General features: G+C 40.0%; 1 long non-coding RNA gene across 1 annotated transcript in view; it reads right to left on the reverse strand.

Moving 5' to 3' along the window:
• Positions 1-439: 439 nt before the first annotated feature.
• Positions 440-13,274, reverse strand: part of LOC133647928 (uncharacterized) — a 28,362-nt gene continuing 15,527 nt past the window's right edge. Inside the window, exons 2-3 of the long non-coding RNA XR_009825806.1 lie at positions 1,186-1,405; positions 440-551 (exon numbers count right to left, since the gene is read on the reverse strand). This is a non-coding gene — a long non-coding RNA (uncharacterized LOC133647928). The remainder of the gene's footprint in view (positions 552-1,185; positions 1,406-13,274) is intronic.

The following is a 13,274-nucleotide window of genomic DNA, read 5'->3' on the forward strand; positions in this document are numbered from 1 at the left end:
GATTACCTTGGTTGCCATTTTATCACAGGAAAGATTAGCCTCTAGAATGGCACCTAGGTAGGTGACCTCATCTTTCCTGGTGATAACAATGTCACCCACTTTTATAGTGAAGTCATTGACTTTCTGAAGGTTGATTTGGGACCCAAATAGGATGGATTCCGTTTTACCCAAGTATATAGATAGCTTGTTATCAGCGAGCCAGGTGCAAATTCTACAGAGTTCAGCACTGAGGATTTTCTCCACCTGTGACTTGTCCTTGCCGGGTACCAGCAGGGCAGAGTCATCCGCAAACAAAAACAATTCACAGTCACATGCTGATGACATGTCGTTTATGTATATTAGGAACAATAAAGGCCCTAATATGTAAACAAGCAAGTAAACAACAATTAATGGCCAATGCATTCACATCTTATTTGTGACAGCTTGGTTTTCGTTTGTTGTCGTGTTGGTTGGCTTGTCGGGTGTCGACCCGGGCCTGCCCTCACCCTCTGCTGCACCATCCTTCACGCCAAGTGGTGTGCCGTCGTCTGGGTGCGGGCTTGCGGCCAGACCTGTGGGAGGGGTGAAGTGATAGGTTGGTTCTCGGTCGATGGTGGGTTCTGGATCGCTGCCCCACCGGTCTGTGTATTGATTTTTTTTTATATATGTGTGTATGTTTGTAATTATTATTGTTAAATATACATATATATGTGTGTGTGGATGTATGTAGGTATGTATATGTGTATGTATGCATGTATGTATATGTGTATGTGTTTATAGAGTATGTGTAAATGTGTGTATATATATATATATATATATATATATATATATATATATATATATATATATATATATATATATATATATATATATATATATATATATATATATATATATATATATATATAGTATGTGTGTGTACGTACAGTACAGGCCAAAAGTTTGGACACACCTCATTCAATGCGTTTTTTTAATGTTTTTTATTTTCATGACTATTTTCATAGTCATGAAATTTTCATTTTAGATTGTCACTGAAGGCATCAAAACTATGAATGAACACATGTGGAGTAATGTACTTAACAAAAAAAGGTGAAATAATTGAAAACATGTTTTATATTGTAGTTTCTTCAAAATAGCCACACTTTGCTCTGATTACTTTTTCGCACACTTTTGGCATTCTCTCGATGAGCTTCAAAAGGTAGTCACCTGGAATGGTTTTCACTTCACATGTGTCCCGTCTTAGTGCACGCGTGGGGTGTGGTCTCTCGCTGGCTTAGGGGTTGGCTGTCACCTGCTTCTCTGGGGTTCTTGCCGCTAGCTGGCCTGACAGCTGGGGCCTGTGGTCCCTTCTTCCCTGGGCACCACAACTGCTTTTTTGGGTTGGGCTCTCTGGATGGCTGGGGCCGTACTTTGGCTCCTGCACACACTGAGAGACAAATATACTGTACATACAATTTCACATACACACAATTATTTGTGCATTATTACACATACCAGTACGTACATTTATTCATTTATACATACATACATGCACACATTGGTACTTACCCACTTACATAGGTACATCTGCTCCCACATACATACACAAATACAGTACCTACATCCACATGCATATTCACTGTACAAACACACATACTGTACACATACAATCGCATATGCATGCATACGCTCTTGCATATAATCACATTTCATCAACCATATATTAACGTTGTTTCCCTAGCGGACACTGGGTAAAACACGGCACACTGAAAGCTTAACCTATTGTTACTATAACAATCTACAAGGTTAACACAGTTTGCTTCTTTTTCTTCCCCTCCATTTATCTGGTTTCTTTTGTAATTTAAGTAATTGTTACATCTATGTATTGTTACATTTGAACAACTGTATTGTTGATAATAAAGGTAATTATTATTCATTATCAATAGTGCTATTTCTATCGGTATTTGTATTGCTCCATTTGTAGTGCAATATTGTTCACTGTCATTTTTGTGTTATTAATATTTATTTCATTAACTGCTTCTTTGCTATCACTTTTCGTATCATATTTGTACATATCGTATTTGCTGATGCTGGTTTGTTGTTGTTGTCTCTCTGTCTTATCCTCCTCTTGTCCCCGCAATTTCCCCCTCTGTCTTCCTTTTTGGTCTCTTTCTATCCCCTCCTGCTCTGGTCCGGTTGTGCCAAATATGAATAAAGATCAGTTTAATAAAGTCAAATACAAATAGGCAACAAGAGAAGTATCCCACATTTCTCTTTGGTAAAGTACATACACTACCGTTCAAAAGTTTGGGGTCACCCAAACAATTTTGTGGAATAGCCTTCATTTCTAAGAACAAGAATAGACTGTCGAGTTTCAGATGAAAGTTCTCTTTTTTTGGCCATTTTGAGTGTTTAATTGACCCCACAAATGTGATGCTCCAGAAACTCAATCTGCTCAAAGGAAGGTCAGTTTTGTAGCTTCTGTAACGAGCTAAACTGTTTTCAGAAGTGTGAACATGATTGCACAAGGGTTTTCTAATCATCAATTAGCCTTCTGAGCCAATGAGCAAACACATTGTACCATTAGAACACTGGAGTGATAGTTGCTGGAAATGGGCCTCTATACACCTATGTAGATATTGCACCAAAAACCAGACATTTGCAGCTAGAATAGTCATTTACCACATTAGCAATGTATAGAGTGTATTTCTTTAAAGTTAAGACTAGTTTAAAGTTATCTTCATTGAAAAGTACAGTGCTTTTCCTTCAAAAATAAGGACATTTCAATGTGACCCCAAACTTTTGAACGGTAGTGTATATTCAGCAAATATGGGCATCTATATCAACAATATGATTTGCCTGAGTGGCTGGACAGGAAAAAAGCACTTAATTACCATGTAAGTCAGGGACACGGGTCTGTAGGGGCTGCATTTAATCCTGTGATAGTAGCTTTCTTTGGGACTGGGATGATGGCGGAGCTTTTGAAGAAAGAGGGCACTTCGCACAGCTCCAGTAAGGAGTTAAAGATCTGCCTGAAGATGTTGGCCAGTTTCTCAGCACTGACTCTCAGGCAGGAGGGGGACACAGCGTCCGGTCCTGGAGCCTTTCTGATCATCTGTTTCTGAAAGAGCTGGCGGACATCCTTTTCTAAAATCGTCTGGGCACAAGGAGGTTTGGGGGTAAGGGAGATGGGACTGTAGGGGGAGCAGATAGGACAGAGTCTGAGTGTTGGGGTGAGGTTTGTGAGTTGGATGATGGTTGTTAAAACCTGCCGTAGAAGCTGTTCAGGTGGGGACAGTGTGGCGCAGTTGGTAGAGTGGCCGTGCCAGCAACCAGAGGGTTCCTGGTTCAATCCCCAGCTTCTACCACCCTAGTCACGTCCGTTGTGTCCTTGAGCAAGACACTTCACCTTTGCTCCTGATGGGTCGTGGTTAGTGCCTTGCATGGCAGCTCCCGCCATCAGTGTGTGAATGTGTGTTTGAATGGGTGAATGTGGAAATAGTGTCAAAGCGCTTTCAGTACTTTGAAGGTAGAAAAGCGCTATACAAGTATAACCCATTTACCATTCAGGTCCTCAGCCAGTCTATTGTCAGCTGCAGGGTGGGATGTGAGTTACCTGCAGTTGATGACCTCTCGCAGGCCTTTCCAAACTGCTGAGGGGTCGTTAGCTGAAAAGCGTTGTTCTAGCTTCTCAATGTGGCTCCTCTAAGCTCCCCTTATCTGCTTCATCAGTTTGTTCCTGGCCTGCTTGAACAAGACCCAGTCCCCACTCCTGTAGGCATCCTTCTTGGCCTTACACAGCTAGACACGTAAACAATGTGATAAAGAACATTCAACATTAATCAATCTAGAGCTCTGGTCAGGACACTCCTCACTCTTTTGCCTTCACCTTCATTGGCCATTCGTTTTTGGTGACTTTATATACTCTGGACCTAGACGTTCAGTCCGCAACGCACATGGCAGACAACAACTGATACAGTCTGCTTTGCCAGTTCAAATGCATTCGCCGTTTTCCTGGACGGTCAGGTAATACAAAGCACACGCTCCCTTTTTTATCACATCCACGGGAGCTCGCTTTCACGCTGTCTCTCCTTCGACAAATGGACAAAGTTTTTCGGTAAGTAAAATCACAGCTGACCTGGACATTCGAAAGTTCTCTTGCCATCTGAAGAGTGTTGTATCTGAAATAGCTGCAATTGCTTTCTCTTAAGGTATTCATGTGTGATTTCCACAAGCGTCTGAACATGTAGAGGAAGGAGAAACACGGCATGTCTGAATGACTCGCCTCCATTTTTCCAGTGTTTACCGCCAAGTGGAAACAGGTTGTTATGAAGCTGGCTGTGGCGCGTTCTTTCTGACGTCACTTCCTGTGTGGGGCGCGGTCTTTCTGGCGTCACTTCCTCTCCGAACTCAGTTTGTAAACGATCGATGAGTCAATACAAAGCTAAGAGCCGGAGATTCAAGAAATACACGGCGCACTTACCCGTGTAAAAAATTATCCAAGGAGGGCGACCTTAAACGATGGTTTAGTGTGGCTGAAACGGGGCTTAGGCTAAACAATTATTCGTTTAAGGAGTGTTGGAAGCATATCCATATTTAAGTGTTACTTCTTTCTAAAAACTCCTATAGTCATATTTACATCACCTAATGTCTCGTGTGGTACAAAGTGCTTGGATTCGAGTGTCCTTGGTTAGAGTCAGAGCGCTGTCTTTGTTGAGACTGCCATTACATTCCTAAGATAAGGAGCACAGCTAGACTGGGGAAACAGCAGGTGGGGGGGACAGGAGAAGGATGAAGTAGACAGGAGTTCCGGGGTTTTGGTAGACCGATCTGGACCGGGCTAGGGAACGCTTGGGTACTGGGTTGGTCTCAGGTTTGTCCTCTAAGCTTTGAGAATAAACTACAAAATACCAACTATTGCCTGGAGATTGAATATAAACATCAGCGTATTGCCATAAAAAGAATCTGGGAGAGACTAGCAATTTGAATTCCCCATTGGAGGAATGCTGGTCAACGCAACAGGAGTTATCCGGCTTAATGTAGACAGGGCCTCAGAATAGTCGACGATTCGATTTGGACAAGTCTGATTCCATTATCAACCTCTCAGTCGAATCGCCAGCCATCTCTCTGTGGTAGGTAGGCGAGATGAGAATGTAGATTCATCACTTGGCCCAAGGAAAAACTGTTTAGCCTGTCTGATGTGGTAAATAACCAACCAATAATCATTGACACATTGATTAGCCGATGCATGGTGACCGTACAACAAACCATTTGGCAGTGTTTACAGTCAAACTATTGGCAATCACAGCACCATTACAGTGGATAAAATAGTCACAACTAAAAAAGGCTGTGGTCTGCGCCAACTCAAGGTCAGCACTAGTCTCTATTCAATATCTTTAATCGCAGAACAAAATATATAGTTAATGAAATACATGAAATATTGTTCAGGCTTGAGAAGGGGAATACCAACATATGGTTCCTATGGGTTTCAGCTCACACGGCAAAAAGGGCAGTGAATTGGCAGATCATTTAGCAAAGCAGACACTAACACTAGAGCAGCACAGAGAGGTACCTCTCAGTAAGGCAGATGCTAAATCATTAATTCAAAGAAATATTTTGAAAGAGTGGATATTACACTGGGACATGAGTACAACAGGAAGACACTACAGAACACAGTTGGAGTGGGAATAACTGTCAGAGGGAGCAATAAAGAGGAAGGAAACATATCACACATTATATCAGGACACACTATACTAGACTGAATAAGACATTACACCTTATAAGTAAACACCCAACAGGGTTATGTGACAGCTGCAATAAGGGAGAGTCTGTGGAACTGGGATTTCATTTAAAGAAATACAGTAGAGAAATGAAAAATATTAAAGGCCTACTGAAATTAGATTTTCTTATTTAAACGAGAATAGCAGGTCCATTCTATGTGTCATACTTGATAATTTCGCGATATTGCCATATTTTTGCTGAAAGGATTTAGTAGAGAACATCAACGATAAAGTTTGCAATTTTTGATCGCTGATAAAAAAGCCTTGCCTGTACTGGAAGTCGCGTGACGTCACAGGTTGTGGAGCTCCTCACATCCGCACATTGTTTACAATCATGGCCACCAGCAGCGAGAGCGATTCAGACCGAGAAAGCGACGATTACCCCATTAATTTGAGCGAGGATGAAAGATTTGTGGATGAGGAAAGTGAGAGTGAAGGATTAGAGGGCAGTGGAAGCGATTCAGATAGAGAAGATGCTGTGAGAGGCGGGTGGGACCTGATATTCAGCTGGGAATGACTAAAACAATAAATAAACACAAGACATATATATATACTCTATTAGCCACAACACATATGCCACAAATTAATCCCGCATAAAAAACACCTCCCCCCTCCCGTCCATATAACCCGCCAATACAAAATCAAACACCCGCACAACACACTCAATCCCACAGCCCAAAGTACCGTTCACCTCCGCAAAGTTCATACAGCACATATATTTCCCCAAAGTTACGTACGTGACATGCACATAGCGGCACGCACGTACGGGCAAGCAATCAAATGTTTGGAAGCCGCAGCTGCGTACTCACGGTAGCACGTATCCAACTCAAAGTCCTCCTGGTAAGAGTCTCTGTTGTCCCAGTTCTCCACAAGCATGCGTATCCAACTCAAAGTCCTCCTGGTAAGAGTCTCTGTTGTCTCAGTTCGCCACAGGCCAATGGTAAAGCTTGACTGTCATATTTCGGGAATGTAAACAATGAAACACCGGCTATGTGTTTGTGTTGCTGCAGCCGGCTGCTAATACACCGCTTCCCACCTACAGCTTTCTTCTTTGCTCTCTTCATTGTTCATTAAACAAATTGCAAAACATTCACCAACACAGATGTCCAGAATACTGTGGAATTTCGTGATGAAAACAGACGACTTAATAGCTGGCCACAATGGTGTCCCAAAATGTCCGCTACAATCCGTGACGTCACGTGCAAACGTCATCATACCAAGACGTTTTCAGCAGGATATTTCGCGGGAAATTTAAAATTGCACTTTACTAATCTATCCCGGCCGTATTGGTATGTGTTGCAATGTTAAGATTTCATCATTGATATATAAACCATCAGACTGCGTGGTCGGTAGTAGTGGATTTCAGTAGGCCTTTAAAGGACATGGACAGATGGAGGTAACTGTCAAAGGGGTACTCGGTAGCAACCAGAAACTTTTAGTGAAGTTTCGAGAAGAGACAGGTTTATGGAATATAATTTAGTGTGGGAAGGTCTATGTGTATGTATGTATGTGAGGGAGGGAGATGAGATGGAACTCTGGTTCACACTCCATTACAGCAAATGGCTGTAATGCACCTTTTATGTTAAGTGCCCCCGCCATAAAACAACTAGAAGAAGAATGACGGAACAACCGATAATCTGTGTGCCAATCGTCAACATTGTCGTATTTTTTTGTCTTTATTTAGCATATAATGAAAATAAAAGTATGTTAAAGACAAGATAGAATGTCAGGAAGTCATGGAGTTTTGTTTGCATGAGTTAGTGAAGACTTTGACCAAGTGTCTCCAAATGAAACGACTTTCATACACCTAGCTTTATAAAAACCTGTCAAAATACTACATTTTTGTCGCAACATTGCCACAGATTTAAAGACTTCTCAACGGCTATAGTGACCCTGAGTTATAGTAGGCCTTTAGTCATCATAAATGTAAAGTTGAATGAATGAATGGTGTATTAAAAATGCTAAGTTCCGCAGGAGACACTTCAGCTTGCTTACAGGAAGTTGCTCTTTGTGTTGCCCAATTCGTTGCGCTGTCATTTTTGTGTTTGCGCGGTTATTGTATTAAGATTCTAGATTTCCATAATATATTTAAATATTGTACACAGGCTGAAATTACACTAAACTATGAAGTTAAGTAGCGGGCCACAAAATATGGGCCGCAAGTTTGGGACCCATTATATAAACCAACCTAATCTTTGTTTCTCAATGTATTTAAAATTCCTATTTTACATTAGTACTTAGACACATTCTGACAACAAATCTGCTTATTATATTTCAAAAGACTCAAAACCACACCTCTACTCCAAATGTTTCAATCACAACTAAACCTTTACTTTGGTAAAGAGGTGCTCAAAACAAATTCCAATCAAATTCAAATGGAAGTTCAACAGGAACCTTTGTAACCTGTCTTTTAGTAGTAAACTCAAACTCAAACCTCGCACCTGATTTGAAGAGGCTTTGTCATCATTGATATACCAAAATAATATATTACAACAATCAGTTTAAATTGAGAACATATTCTGAATCAAATCGTCACCCCAAGAATCGAAGTCGAAATTGATTAACATAACTACTTTATTATGACTTTTGAAGTACATTTAAAGTACCACTGATAGTCACACACACACTAGGTGTGGTAAAATTACCCTCTGCATTTGACCCATCCCCTTGTTCCACCCCCTGGGAGGTGAGGGGAGCAGTGAGCAGCGGTGGCCACGCTCAGGAATCATTTTGGGGATTTAACCCCCAATTCCAACCCTTGATGCTGAGTGCCAAGCAGGGAGGTAATGGTTTCCATTTTTATAGTCTTTGGTATGACTCGGCCGGGGTTTGAACTCACAAACTACCGATCTCAGGGTGGACACTCTAACCACACGTCCACTGAGCAGGCTTTTAAAAAATAAATAAAAATAAAATCCCAGAATTGTAGTGTTTAAATAAAGTGCTTGATCTGTGATACTTGATCTGTGAGAAAGAAAATGTGACAAGTACTTGACTAAGTGTATTCATAAGCTGACACATTTACGATGACAGCATGAGGCCAACTGGTGGTTTGACTGACTAACTTGAGGATTGATCATATTCAGCAACATGCTGGCACACACTAAAGCTAGCAAGCTTGTGAAAATGTGAGGCTTATTATTGAACCCCACTTTTTGCTCACAGGTAAATGGAGTATGTATATTTTAGTGGCTTGGCGGTGAAGCTTTTTGCTCAGCTCGTCAACGTCCTCTCTTTCCACTCTCTCCACTGCCATCTGTGTCGCTCTTGATCTGACATCAGACGATCTCTGCTGGTATCCACTTAAATCGCAGTGCAGTACGGCTTCTCATGAGGTCATGGCAGATGCGGGCTGGCTATTCCTCATGTTCACAGCCCCGAAAGCTATAGAAATATTTCCAATACGGAACAGAAAGGCTTTCAAAGCACCAAGCTGGAACTTGTGTAAACTTCGACCATGCTGCTTACATCACATAAGAATGTTTTTCTTATTTCTATGTGCCTCATTTAACGCTTGTTTAAAGGCCTACTGAAACCCACTACTACCGACCACGCAGTCTGATAGTTTATATATCAATGATGAAATGTTAACATTATAACACATGCCAATACGGCCGGGTTAACTTATAAAGTGACATTTTAAATTTGCCGCTAAACTTCCGGTTCGAAACGCCTCTGAGGATGACGTATGCGCGTGACGTAGACCGGCGAACACGGGTATGCCTTCCACATTGAAGCCAATACGAAAAAGCTCTGTTTTCATTTCATAATTCCACAGTATTCTGGACATCTGTGTTCGTGAATCTGTTTCAATCATGTTCATTGCATTATGGAGAAGGAAGCCGAGCAAGCAAAGAAGAAAGTTGTCAGTGCGAAATGGACGTATTTTTCGAACGTAGTCAGCCACAACAGTACACAGCCGGCGCTTCTTTGTTTACATTCCCGAAAGATGCAGTCAAGATGGAAGAACTCGGATAACAGAGACTCTAACCAGGAGGACTTTTGACTTGGATACACAGACGCCTGTAGAGAACTGGGACAACACAGACTCTTACCAGGATTACTTTGATTTGGATGACAAAGACGCAGACGTGCTACTGTGAGTATGCAGCTTTGGCTTTTTTTTGCGTATGTACGTAACTTTTTTTAAATATATAAGCTTTATGAACCTTGGGTTAGGTGAACGGTCTTTTGGGCTGAGTGATTGTGTGTGTTGATCATGTGTTTGAATTGTATTGGCGTGTTCTATGGAGCTAGGAGCTAGCAGAGGAGCTAGGAGCTAGCATAACACGTACCGTACCGTACGTGCGCGTCACGTACGTAACTTTTTAAAAATATATAAGCTTTATGAACCTTGGGTTAGGTGAACGGTCTTTTGGGCTGAGTGATTGTGTGTGTTGATCAGGTGTTTGAATTGTATTGGCGTGTTCTATGGAGCTAGGAGCTAGCAGAGGAGCTAGCATAACACGTACCGTACGTGCGCGTCACGTACGTAACTTTTTAAAAATATATAAGCTTTATGAACCTTGGGTTAGGTGAACGGTCTTTTGGGCTGAGTGATTGTGTGTGTTGATCAGGTGTTTGAATTGTATTGGCGTGTTCTATGGAGCTAGGAGCTAGCAGAGGAGCTAGGAGCTAGCATAACAAACACGCAGGTGTTATTATGCAGGATTAATTTGTGGCATATTAAATATAAGCCTGGTTGTGTTGTGGCTAATAGAGTATATATATGTCTTGTGTTTATTTACTGTTGTAGTCATTCCCAGCTGAATATCAGGTACCGTGAGTATGCAGCCTTGGCTGCTAAACATTCGATAACTTGACCGTATGTGCGCGTCACGTACGTAACTTTTTAAAAATATATAAGCTTTATGAACCTTGGGTTAGGTAAACGGTCTTTTGGCCTGAGTGATTGTGTGTGTTGATCAGGTGTTTGAATTGTATTGGCGTGTTCTATGGAGCTAGGAGCTAGCAGAGGAGCTAGGAGCTAGCATAACAAACACGCAGGTGTTTTTATGCAGGATTAATTTGTGGCATATTAAATATAAGCCTGGTTGTGTTGTGGCTAATAGAGTATATATATGTCTTGTGTTTATTTACTGTTGTAGTCATTCCCAGCTGAATATCAGGTCACCCCCGGCTCTCACAGCATCTTCCCTATCTGAATAGCTTCAACTCCCCACTAGTCCTTCACTTGCACTTTACTCATCCACAAATATTTCATCCTCGCTCAAATTAATGGGGAAATTGTCGCTTTCTCGGTCCGAATCTCTCTCACTTCATGCGGCCATCATTGTAAACAATAGGGAACTTTGCGTATATGTTCAACTGACTACGTCACGCTACTTCCGGTAGGGGCAAGCCTTTTTTTTATCAGATACCAAAAGTTGCAATCTTTATCGTCGTTGTTCTATACTAAATCCTTTCAGCAAAAATATGGCAATATCGCGAAATGATCAAGTATGACACATAGAATAGATCTGCTATCCCCGTTTAAATAAAAAAAATTCATTTCAGTAGGCCTTTAACGCTTTATTACTTTCAATGTTTAAGTTCCAAATTCACTACATAAAGAATTAATTTAAAGACCTTGGTTGGGCTGTATCGGGAACCCCAGGTACTGAATGTTGTGCCATCTCATGTGTGCTGCAATGAAAATAAAGTTATATAATAGAATAGAATAAAGTTCCTAGTAATGTATGATGTAGTATAGTATAGTTTAGTATTGTATGGTACAGTATATAGTGGAGTGTTGTCCCGATACCAATATTTTGGCACCGGTACCAAAATTATTTTGACACTTTTCATTACTTTTCTAAATAAAGGGTACCACAAAAAATTGCATTATTGGCTTTATTTTAACAAAAAATCTTACGGTACATTAAACATATGTTTCTTATTTCAAGTTTTTCCTTGAATAAAATAGTGAACATACAAAACAACTTGTCTTGTAGTAGTAAGTAAGCCAACAAAGACTCCTCCGGTACTTTTCAGAGGCAGTATTGTGCCGAATATGATTTATTAGTATCACGTTACTATACTGATACAGGTATACTGTACAACCTTAGTATAGTGCAGTATAGTATACAACTCTTGGAAGAAAATTATGGAATAACCAGACCTGGAAGATGTCCATTCAGTTGTTTAATGTTGTAGAAAAAAAGCAGATAACAGACAATGACCCAAAACTACAGTCATTTCAAAAGGCAAATTTCTGCCTATGCGAAACGATAAAATATACAGGATGCAGGACGCTTTATTATTTATTGTCCATTCTTAACATGTACAAGACATATAAGAACTGAAATTACATTTTCGGCACAGTCCCACTAAGAGCAGACATACATTACAGGGAGACAAGAACAGGACCGCCAACGGATCAGCCACTTACAGTGCTCCTTAAAGAAGAAATTAAAAACTATTATATTTTTGGATCAGGTCGAGTGAAAAAAATATAAAATTACCAAATTCTGAGGGAAAAAAACATATGAAATAATGAAAAACAATCAGACAAGAAACACTCCAACACACCACAGGTACTTTTTTGCCCCACCTCTGGCTTTTATAACAGCATGCAGTCTCTGAGGCATTGACTTAAGGCAGGGGTGTCCAAAGTGCGGCCCGCAGCTAATTGTTTACCGGCCCGCCACACATTCTGGAAATGCTATTGCAAAAATAAAAAAAACGTTAAAAAAGTGGAATGAGGTGAAATCTAACTAGAAAAAGTTGCAATGTTGACACAAAGCTGCCATGCAGGCTGTCTATCTTTATTTTCCTTTTTTTGCCATTGCTCAAAGAAAAAAAAAAGGCAAAAAATCAATGTTATAATGAATTACTGACCTATTCAAGGCTCCAATTACTTCAAATATTTCACATTAAAATGTTTTATGTGGAAAAAATCTTGCATATATTGTGTGGTTGCCATATAAAAACATCAACGTTTTCTTTGACAAAAGAGCATAAAACAAACAAAATAATATTTCAAATGTAAAATCGACAGATATATCTGAAATTAATCTCATAATTTAAGTGTTGAAAGTAAAACAAATCATAATAAAAATGTATCACTTTATGAGTGGGGGACCTTTTGGATCCCAAAATATTTAGTGGGATTGTATTTATCTTTTCACTGTGATTTATCAAAAATAATATTGAAAATAAAATCAATGATGTCCTGCATTATTGATCTTTTCAGGGCTCCAATTACTTCACAATTGTCCAAATACTGAATATTTCAGTTTTACTATAAAAAACAAAGTTGTCTTTGACAGAAAAGGTGTAAGGCATTTTTTTTTAACTGTATATCAACCTGAAGTTAATATACAGATTTATTGTAAGCGTTAAATAAAAAATAAAAAAAATAATAATTTGACTTGTTTTTAACATTTTAATGTTATGTTATGTTATGTTATGTTATTTTAATTTATTATGTGCCCCCCAACCAACTGTTACATCCGCGACTGAGACCCTTTATGGGCCCCAGGAGCCCTAAAGGCAAAAAAATAAATCTATATATTTTGTTATGGTTTGAAAATA

Source organism: Entelurus aequoreus, linkage group LG04 (genome assembly GCF_033978785.1).
Source record: "Entelurus aequoreus isolate RoL-2023_Sb linkage group LG04, RoL_Eaeq_v1.1, whole genome shotgun sequence".
Classification (NCBI taxonomy): Eukaryota; Metazoa; Chordata; class Actinopteri; order Syngnathiformes; family Syngnathidae; genus Entelurus; species Entelurus aequoreus.